We start from the raw sequence: 9,711 nt of genomic DNA on the forward strand, positions 1-9,711 counted from the left end.
CCTAGTAATTATGATATTGCCGGAAAGTCGACCTGCTATACGAAGTGCTGCTTTTGGATTTTTATATAAAGCCTGAATAGCATTAATAAATTCCACCGGAAAGCCCTTCCAAACTAAAGTTGACCACAAAAATTTCCAACATACCCGGTCAAACGCTTTTTCAGTGTCCAATAAAGCCACTGCAACAGAGGAGCTCGTAGCCTGTGCCCAATCTAATAAAGAAATGATCCTCTTAATATGATCTGTCGTATCACGCCGTGAAATAAATCCATGTTGTCTCTTAGATACCAGCAGAGGCATAAGATTATTTAATCTGTTTGCAATAATTTTGGAGTCAATTTTACTATCCGCGTTAAGAAGGGATATAGGTCTATAAGATCCCATATCCGTATCTAACTTCCCTTTCTTCAGAAAAATTACTATAGTGGCCATTGACCAAGAAGCCGGGGAGTTGCCCAAAAAAGCTTGTTGACACACTTGTAGTAATTCATTTTTTAACATATTCCTAAAGGTGCGATAAAACTCCAAAGGGATCTGATCCGGACCCATTGCTTTGCCCAGAGGTAGTGCTAGTATAGCTCTTTCAACTTCCTCCCACGTTATTGGGGCCCTTAAACATATTGCCTGTACTTCGGTAACTCCTATGGTTGGAACTCCCGACAAATAATCCCTCCCATCATGATCTAAAATCTCAGTAGACGGGGCTTTATAAAGAGATTGATAAAAATTTTGAAAAGCCCCCAAAACCCCTTCTCTCATTTCTTGCAAAGCCCCATTAACGTCTCTGATTTTTGTTATATCGTTATATGCAGCTTTTTGCCTTATTCTTTTAGCCAGAATTTTTCCAGTTTTTTCACCAAATTCGTATGCCAGCTCCTTATATTGTCTATATTTTAAGGCTATTTTATCCGCCAGATTAGAATACACTCTAGCCCTATTCACAGCAAGTTCTCTTTGAGCGCATTCTGGATCCTTACCCAACCTAATTGCCTCAGCCAATTTTTGTTCAGCTAACATAACCATCCTAAAGTCTTCTTTATATTTACTTAGCAGTTGTTTACGTCGTGATAAAGAGAAGCTAAGAGTTTCCCCTCGGACTACTGCTTTAAAAGCATCCCATATAATTTGTATAGATGCTGTACCTTTATTAAGCAAAAAAAACTCCTGTAAAACTTTGAGCATAAATTGACGATATTCCTTATCTCCGAGCAAGCTTCGTTCAAAAGACCATGAATGCTGTCTAACCTCTACTTGTACATCAATTAAAAATTCCAAAACTAAAGGATTATGATCAGATATAAGTTTAGGTAAAATCTCTAGCTCAATTTTACCTCGATATTGTAGAGAGACAAAAAAATAATCTAATCTAACGAATTTTTTGTGCGGAGCAGAGTAGAAAGTATATCCTAAATCATTCACATGGGTTGCATTCCAAGTATTGAACAGACCGTGATCTATAATTAAATCCCTTAGCGCTGTAAATAAACGAGGCTTTCTACCCTTATATAATGAAGTTGTCCTAACATTTAGATTAGCATCGAGATGGATATTCAAGTCTCCGCATAAAACTAAAGGCTGTGGCCATTGAGCTAGCTCGAGATTAAGATAGTGTATAAATTCCGTATCATCCAGATTAGGTCCATAAAGATTACATACTGTAAATCTGCAATGTCCGATCTGACATAAACTGATCACCCAGCGCCCCCACTTATCCTCTGCCGATTTGACACATACCCCTAAACCTCGTCTTATGAGGGTAGCGACTCCCCTCTTCAGTCCTGTTTGTTTAGAACATGCGATCAATTCTAATCCGAGTTTCCTCAAGCAGTCCCTTTTAGCCCACGGAATAAGAGTTTCTTGTAAACAGAGTAAATCAACATTTATAATCTGAATAAATTTAGTAAAAACCTCTCTTTTTTTCACATTGTTTAGCCCGCAAATGTTAAGTGTACAAATTTTTATTTTCTTAGCCATGAAACCAAATTGAGAAACCGAATTTGATAAAATACCTAACTGAAGTAATTAAGATGATATACTGTTTATAAATTTGTTTACCTTTAACATGGAAATTAAAGTTTCCCGACTCAAAAAATTCATGTGTCCAGGCTATTGATGATTTTTCACCCCCCGTGCACCCTTCACCCAACACCCCACCAAACCCCCAGAAACCCAAACCTCCCCTCAACCCCCCACACCCCACCCAACCCACCCAAACCACCATATGAAGCATAGGGACAAGTAGCCCTAATGAGATGGTCTACCGCTTTCCCTCCCCCAGCTGCAAGGAGAAGCTTAATAAGGACCAAATCCCTTATATATATTAAATCCTATATTACAAGGAATGTAGGAATTCAGCAGCCATAACCTCAGAAAAAAAGCCTAGTCTGGCCCTTAAATGTGACTTTAAGCTTGGCAGGATTTTGCAAAAAGACGACAGCACCTTTCTCTTGAAACCCAGATATTAACTGTCGTAAATGCCAACGTCTTGCCACAGTTTCCTTACAAAAATCAGGTCTGACAAAAAAATAACAATCTTTTGCCAGTCTTTTTTTATCCGGTCTAGCCAGGCCAAACACAGCTTCTCTAGCCAAAAAGTTATTAAATCGAACCAAAATAGCACGAGGTTTCTCTACCTCTCCCAGCCTCACTTTCCTCACATTAAAAGGAATCCTATGAGCCCTCTGAATCTCTATAGACCAGTCCCATGAAGTAAGTTCCGGAAAAGCTTCGGCAAATAAATCACACACAAATTTTCGCACATCAGCTCCTTCTTCTTTTTTCTCTGGAATGCCCAAAATACGAAGGTTCTTTCTCCTGGCCTGATTTTCTAATTCCGCCAATTTGAATACTACATCATCCTTGTGATCACAGATAGTACTCATTTCAGTTTTCTGCGCCGCTACTATGTCTTCTAGAGCCGAATTTCTTGACTCTGCTTCAGTCATTCTTAAAGCTGTGTCCGAACAGATCTTAATTACTCGTCGCACAGAATTTTGCACTTTCCTACAGGTTGCTTGCATGCGAACATTCTCTGCTTTAATCTCAGCCCTGTGATCCAACATGGTATTATAGATTGTTGACAACGTAATCCCATGATCAGATAGTTGTATGGCAGGATCACTTTCTATGCTAAGAGCAGGAGTTTCTTCCAAAATCGGGCCAGTTTTGTAGATCCTATAAATCTAATCTTGCATAGAATAAATATGTGGACTTGTCATATCTCCAAATAAAATGTGATGTCATTAGTGTAATTGAGAGATATATGTCTCAACAAGGGTAATCTTTAAAGAGGTTTAGAAAGTGTCTCATAAAAATCCACCAAAGTATAGTCTGTTCAGGGAATAAATAAATCCATCCTCTTATTAACACAAGTCACCTCATGGACACTCACACCAATGGTACTCTAGACAGATATCTGGTATTCTATATGTACCCATTACAATGAGCACCACGGAATATCCTCATTCAGTCCTGTCATGTGACTTTTTTCCGGAACACCCACCTCTGTTCACGCCGAAACAGCACTTTTTCCAGGGGCCCCATATTGACATCATATCTAGGTTTTTCAATAATAACCCAAGTCAAATCATCTTCAGTGTGGGCTTTCTCAATATAATATCTGGTCATACGCGTATTTGATTTTTTACATCTCAAAGCACTCCGATGTTCCACCATCCTGTGTTTCACTTTACGAGTGGTCAGCCCTATGTACTTTAATGAAAAAGGGCATGTGATCATGCAGATCACTCCACTGGTATTACAGTTGGTATGTGTGTTAAGGTACCAGGGTGTTTTTAAGCCCATATTCAATTGGGTCACATGTTTAGTAAATGGACATGCAGAGCATGACCCACATGGAAAATGTCCCACAACTGGGGGTATTCCCCAAAACGTGCTCTGTCTTGCTTGTTGTTGTGTCGTTCTCGGTCTTGTATGTACCAATAAGTCGCAGGGATTACTACTCCGTTTCAGGGCAAAAAGAGGCTTCTCTAGAGACAGCTCCCCCGTGTTCAAAATGTGCCAAGATTTATTAATGGCCTTTTTAATGTTATCAGTCTAATTGCAAAAAGTTGTGACAAAGACCATTGTCTTGTTTTCAGCTTTGTCATAAGATTCAAGGAGCGCTTCTTGAGGGTTACACGCTCTCCTTGCTGCTCTACTTACTTGCTGTGTTGGATAATCTCTAGCCAGTAGATATTTACTCAGATTTCTAGCATGTTGTTTGTACTTGTCTAACTCACTACAGTTCCTGCAGAGTCTAAGAAATTGACCAATCGGCAGATTAGTCAATAGAGATCGCGGATGAAAACTGTGGTAGCTAAGCAGTGAGTTTCGTGATATGGGAGTTTGATATAGTTCCGTATATATTTTCCCATTTATGGATACAGTCGCAGATTTAAATATGAGACTGATGTTGTGCTAGCCTCACCGGTGAACTTAAGATTCACATCACAGGAGTTCAACCAAATGGAGAAAACATCTAGCGAAGCTTAATCACCTTCCCAGATGACCAAGTTGTCATCTATATAGCTTCTCCATAGTTTTAGTTGTGGCATAAAGGGTTCCTACTCTAGTATATGAAATTAGATTAACAACCATGCATGTACAGATTAGCCATGATGGGGGCACAGGCACTGCCCATTGAAGTTCCCGTAGTTTGCCAGTAAATGTAAATGTAAATTGATACTTGTATAGCGCACTACTCACCCGCAAGGGTCTCAAGGCGCTTGTACGAATACCGCTGTGGAACCCATCCTGGCTTTCCCTGTGAGGCGTCCACTCCTGGGCACCCCCAAGGTGGAGGCCAGGCATCCTTAGCGTTGTGGGGGCCGTTGTGGAGATTAAGCAAGCTATTGCCCAGAGTTGCAGAGTGGGACCCCAGGATTGGAATGGCACCGAGGCGACAATTATCAGGTCCGTGGAATTTTTGAGCCCAAGACCCGCTGAGGCGGGGAATTGAACCCTGGTCCCGGGCTAGACCGCTGCATCAGGGTCTGCCGCTCTAATCATTGAGCCACACTTCTCCACAAAACCCCTTCATAGCTGAAGAAAAATGTCTTTAAGAGCCAACTTGGCACATTGCATGACAAAAGTATTAGGTATTAAATCTTCGCGAGGGTACTGTTCAAGCAAATGTTCTATGGTGTCTAATGTGTCATTCTGCGGAATATTGGTGTATAATGACTCGTCATATGTCACCATGATGTTCCCCAAGGGGTCAAAAGGCACTGTTTCCAAAAGTGCAAGAACGTGCTTCATATCTTGCAGATATGAAGGCATATCTAACACAAGGAGATGATGGATAGAGTGCTGAAACTTTTCAAACACTCACCCCCATTCACAGATCTGGGTTGAATCCATCATCATTCTTTAGCTCCCTTTGTCACCCCAGTTCAGACACAGCTATATGTAAATCAGTCTTTACCTTGTCCAGCCCGAATTGCAAAGCCATGTCTTCCCCGGACCGGAAACAAGCATCCTGGGACCGGTTTCAGGCTTATAGCCCTCATCAGCCAGGCTAGCTTGAATCCAGTGGCAAAGTGAGCAGGGACCCACGTCTGTGCATACCCTGCCAACTTAGGGTGAACAAAACAAACACAAGGAGATGATGGACGGAGTGCTGAAACTTTTCAAACACTTACGCCCAGTCACAGATCTGGGTTGAATCCATCATCATTCTTTAGCTCACTTTGCCACCCCAGTTCAGACACAATTATGTGCAAATCAGTCTTGACCCTCTGCCTCATGGGAACAGTCCTGCCAGACTGCCAAACCATGTCTTTCCTGGACCAGAAACAAGCATCCTGGGACCGGCATATCTGCCACTATTGGTCTGAAAATGTGGTCGACAAACTTAGAAAGAGGTTCTAAAATAGAACCAATTCCTGACACAATAGGTCTACCAGGAGGAGGTCTCAGCTCCTTGTTGATTTTGGGAAGGATATAAAATGCCGGCACCTTCGGGTGTTTCTGAATCAGGAATTCAGCTTCACTCCTGGTGATCCAATCTGATTCTTTAGCCTCCTCCACAAGAGATTTGATTTGTTGTTGTAACCTTATCATGGTATCCTGAAGGTTGCGAGTATAAAACCGTGCATCATTCAGTTGTCTCAAACATTCATTACAGTATATCTCTCTATCCAATATAACCGTAGCACCACCTTTATCTGCTGGTTTAATCGTGATACTGTCATCATTATCCAGTTCTTCAATACATTTTCTCTCAGCAATCGAGATATTGCACAAAGTATTCTTAGGGTAGTCCAGGTGGGACTCATATTCCTTCAATACAGCCTTCTCAAATGTAATACCTTCCGAAGGTACTTGATGTGATGACGGAAGAAAGGTGGATTTATTTTTCAGGCCCATATTCTGAATAGTAATCAAATCATGTTTTGGCAAAATGGAGAAAAGAAATGTAGTTGTACCTTTTGGAAAAATTCTGTCAATTCTTTGTGAATCATAAAGTCATCCCCTAATTTCGTGGGGACAAATCCCAAACCCTCAGTCAAAACAGAATGTTTCAATGTCGTAGGGTTTTGGAGCTTAGATTCACGATTATGTAGTCAGGTCGCTTGTTGATGCTGTCATGCTTCTGGTTATCCTCTGTTTTAATGTCGGATCCCAGTGCACTTGTTGTTGATTGCTTGTTGTTGATTGCTTATCGCCTGGCCTCAATTGCCTCTCCTGCGTCCTCTTCTCCCTCTGTCCTGCCCAAAAAAAGTTTGATAATTCAGACCTCCAAAAGGCGGGCAGGGATTGAAAGCATGTGATGGGTATGACCAAGGTTGAGGTGGCCACCAAGTTGACTGTTGTGGAAAGGGATGTGTAACACCACGTCCTTTACCCCTTCTGCCAAAATTGTGAGATGTATTGTCTGAATCTGAATCGTTTGAATCACTCCAATCATTAGAGTTTGAAGTCCATTCGTCTGTGTCCTTGCGCCAACCTCTGGTGCCCCGCTTGATAATTTTCTTGATCAAGGAAGATCGATATCCTTCAGCTGTATAAGGATAAACTTTCTCCAAATTGAATCTGTTTAAATCTTTCTTAGGGCCACGGAGACACAGAACTGATCGTAGTCTCCGGTTGGGGAATCAGCTGGCAGAAACAAGCAACATTTCTCATATGGAGGCCCACTGGAGGGTTTTTGAAAATGCTGACTAATTTCATGTAAGACGCACCGAAAAAACCCACGAAAGTAAAATATTCATGGACTTTAACTCCCAGCATGCCATACTAATGGAACTTACCTGATGCCCATTGGAGGGCCAATTGAGCCACATGCGGTGAGGAGTGCCGTTTTAAATCAAACTGCACCGTTACATGCAGAATGCCTGTGATCAAGGGGCGTGAATCGTGATGCCCTGAAACGCGTAAGGCGGAAATTCAACTCCAATAAAGAAATGCTGCTTTGCATACTAATTACTGGTTTGGAGTGCATCTTTAAATAGAGGGTCTTTGCAAAAATAAAAAATAAATGTATATATATATATATATATATATATATATATATATATATATATATATATATATATATATATATATATGTATATATATATATATATATATATGTATATATATATATTATCTACTGGCGGCCGCCAGTAGATAGTTATAGTTAGGATCGTGTTTCCATAGGAAATCTGAAAATTCTATTTTGAATAACTTTGGCGCCGGATGACGAATCCTCGCGAAATTTTCAAAACTAATGGGGCGCTCCGCTCAGCTCCTACCCTGAAAGTCTCAGGGTGATTCATCAAGCGGGGGCCGAGAAAAAAGGGGGGTCCCAAAACGCGTTTTCCCCATGCATTTTCCCATAGGACCTTTAGTCGAAGGTACAGCCCGAACGGCTGAACAGAATTACTTGAAATTTGGCGAAGAGGAAGTCCTCGGGTCAAGGAAGTGCCTTTTGCATATATGGAGTCAATCTGTTTAGTATTTCCTGAGAAAATAGCATTTAAAAGCATATAAATATCTAGAGCCGCGCACCATGCGCGCACCCTAACGTGCACCCGGTTCACCTGGCTAGAGAGGAGAGGAGGAGAGAACTTAATGAGGTGGTACAACAAGACCCAAACATCCCTTCTACCTCTTCGCAGCAAGTTCCCCCAGCGCCAAGGCCCCACATCATCCCTGAACTTTTTTAATTGGCGATCAGCTGTAAGAAGTGTGACACCAAACTCTGCATTGCAGAACAATGCATCGATGTTGTTACAGCTGCCATACAAGCACATAAATGGTATTTTTTTATAATGTACTTTTCTTTTTCGGAAACAGCTTATTTTCTGTTTTTAATTTTGTTATGTTCTTAAAAAAATCAAAAACACAATAAAAAGAAAAAAGGTTTAAAAAATACATTTTTTTTAATTGTTCAAAAAAGAAAAAAAATCAGTTCTTACGGAACCACATCTATTGGTTAAAAAAAGAAAAATTATCTAAGTGATTGCATGAGAACAAGGACACTGTGTGGGTGATTGGAAAAGTTGAAAGGTACTCCGTTGTTGTTGGATAGTGGTGGCAGGTTGGCTACGTGTATGGTAAATGGTTGGGTGATTGGAGGAGTGCATGGGTAGTACCTGGGTAATTGAGGGAGTGAATGAGTAGTGTCTAGGTGATTAGAGGACTGCATGAGTAGTGCAAAGGTGTTTGTAACACTACATGGTTAGTGCCTGGGTCATTGCCTGCGTACATGGGTACTGACTGGATGATTACAGTACTGCAAGGAGAGTGCATGTTAAATTTATAAGTGCTTGGGTATTGACGCAGTGATTGATAAGTACAGGGTACTGGCTGGGTGATAGGAGGAGTGCATGGCGAGTGAGAGGAGGATTGCTGGACTGCATGGGTACTACCTAGGTAATTGAAGGTGTGAATGAGCAGTGTCTAGGCCGTTAGAGGATTGTGTGGGTAGTGCACAGGTGATTGTAGCAGTGCATGGTTACTGCCTGGGTGATGCTTACAGGTATGATAAATCCTGCATAATGAGACCGTAACAGAAGTTCGTGTGGTCGTAACCTTCCTTTTGTTTCCTACAAAGGTTACGACCACACAAACTTCTTTTACGTTCTTTTTGTGCAGGATTGATCATACCTGTAAGTATTCCGGTTTGTCGAAGTGCACTACATTGTACCATATTACGTTTGAAAACACACTAACACTTGACCATTGTCACCATTTATCCAACAGGTTTCTGAATACAGAGTTTCGCAATACTGAATTGTATTGGGATCTGAAGTTATTTGGATCCACAAGTTGCCCTGATGATGTACCCCGTTGGGAATGTCACTCATTGTTTGATGTTTTCGTGTTGTTAATTTATGTTTTTGTAAAAAAGTACTATTTTTCCACTACTGTTGACTACTGGACTTCATGACCTGGCACACAACCATTTCAGAAACCACATTCTTGGATCTGGAGAACAGAGGCGCAAGGCAACGGCTGGGGTTGGGGTTGGTTGTGCAGGAATGCGACGAATTGGGACGAGCGTGTGGTGCGGATACAGGGGCCCGCTGTTGCTTTTGTGGCCATGCATCCAAGACGTGTGTGAGGAAATTTAATAGGGCTGGCTTTGAGACTCCTCCGACACTGGCAGTTGTTGGTTGGAAGGTACCAGAGGCCAACAGGTGCAGCACAGCCAGCAGCTTTGTCTGCGGAGGGATGTTGGTTGCCCGCTGTGTTGGTACCGTCAGCCTGTGGGCAATATGTTAG

This window comes from Triturus cristatus, chromosome 7 (assembly GCF_964204655.1).
Source record: "Triturus cristatus chromosome 7, aTriCri1.1, whole genome shotgun sequence".
Classification (NCBI taxonomy): Eukaryota; Metazoa; Chordata; class Amphibia; order Caudata; family Salamandridae; genus Triturus; species Triturus cristatus.